Genomic DNA, 1730 nt, shown 5'->3' on the forward strand with positions numbered 1-1730 from the left:
TATCTAATGAAACCGTAGCTGGAATTAATGAAACCGTAGCTGGAATTAAGATCTCATTCAAAGAGAAAGATAGCGAATATCTGGAGTTTCTTTTTTTATCCTATACGGATGATCCGATCCGCAAGGACCATGATTGGGAATTGTTTGATCGTCTTTCTCCGAGGAAGAAGCGAAACATAATCAACTTGAATTTGGGACAGCTATTCGAAATCTTAGGGAAAGACTTGATTTGTTATCTCATGTCTGCTTTTCGTGAAAAAAGACCAATTGAAGGGGAGGGTTTCTTCAAACAACAAGGAGCTGAGGCAACTATTCAATCAAATGATATTGAGCATGTTTCCCATCTCTTCTCGAGAAACAAGTGGGGTATTTCTTTGCAAAATTGTGTTCAATTTCATATGTGGCAATTCCGCCAAGATCTCTTCGTTAGTTGGGGGAAGAATCAGCACGAATCGGATTTTTTGAGGAACGTATCGAGAGAGAATTTGATTTGGTTAGACAATGTGTGGTTGGTAAACAAGGATCGGTTTTTTAGCAAGGTACGGAATGTATTGTCAAATATTCAATATGATTCCACAAGATCTATTTTCGTTCAAGTAAGGGATTCTAGCCAATTGAAAGGATCTTCTGATCAATCCATAGATCATTTCGATTCCATTAGAAATGAGGATTCAGAATATCCCACATTGATCGATCAAACAGACATTCAGCAACTAAAAGAAAGATCGATTCTTTGGGATCCTTCCTTTCTTCAAACGGAACGAACAGAGATAGAATCAGATCGATTCCCGAAATGCCTTTTTGGATCTTCCTCAATGTCCCGGCTATTCACGGAACGTGAGAAGCAGATGAATAATCATCTGCTTCCGGAAGAAATCGAAGAATTTCTTGGGAATCCTACAAGATCAATTCGTTCTTTTTTCTCTGACAGATGGTCAGAACTTCATCTGGGTTCGAATCCTATTGAGAGGTCCACTAGAGATCAGAAATTTTTGAAGAAAAAACAAGATGTTTCTTTTGTCCCTTCCAGGCGATTGGAAAATAAAGAAATGGTTGATATATTCAAGATAATTATGTATTTACAAAATACCGTCTCAATTCATCCTATTTCATCAGATCCGGGATGTGATATGGTTCCGAAGGATGAACCGGATATGGACAGTTCCAATAAGATTTCATTCTTGAACAAAAATCCATTTTTTGATTTATTTCATCTATTCCATGACCGGAACAAAAGGGGATACACGTTACACCACGATTTTGAATCAGAAGAGAGATTTCAAGAAATGGCAGATCTATTCACTCTATCAATAACCGAGCCGGATCTGGTGTATCATAGGGGATTTGCCTTTTCTATTGATTCCTACGGGTTGGATCAAAAAAAATTCTTGAATGAGGTATTCAACTCCAGAGATGAATCGAAAAAGAAATCTTTATTGGTTCTACCTCCTCTTTTTTATGAAGAGAATGAATCTTTTTATCGAAGGATCAGAAAAAAATCGGTCCGGATCTACTGCGGGAATGATTTGGAAGATCCAAAACTAAAAACAGCGGTATTTGCTAGCAACAACATAATGGAGGCAGTCAATCAATATAGATTGATCCGAAATCTGATTCAAATCCAATATAGCACCTATGGGTACATAAGAAATGTATCTAATCGATTCTTTTTAATGAATAGATCCGATCGCAACTTCGAATATGGAATTCAAAGGGATCAAATAGGAAAT

This window comes from Musa acuminata, unplaced genomic scaffold (genome assembly GCF_036884655.1).
Source record: "Musa acuminata AAA Group cultivar baxijiao unplaced genomic scaffold, Cavendish_Baxijiao_AAA HiC_scaffold_1112, whole genome shotgun sequence".
In the NCBI taxonomy this organism is placed as follows: Eukaryota; Viridiplantae; Streptophyta; class Magnoliopsida; order Zingiberales; family Musaceae; genus Musa; species Musa acuminata.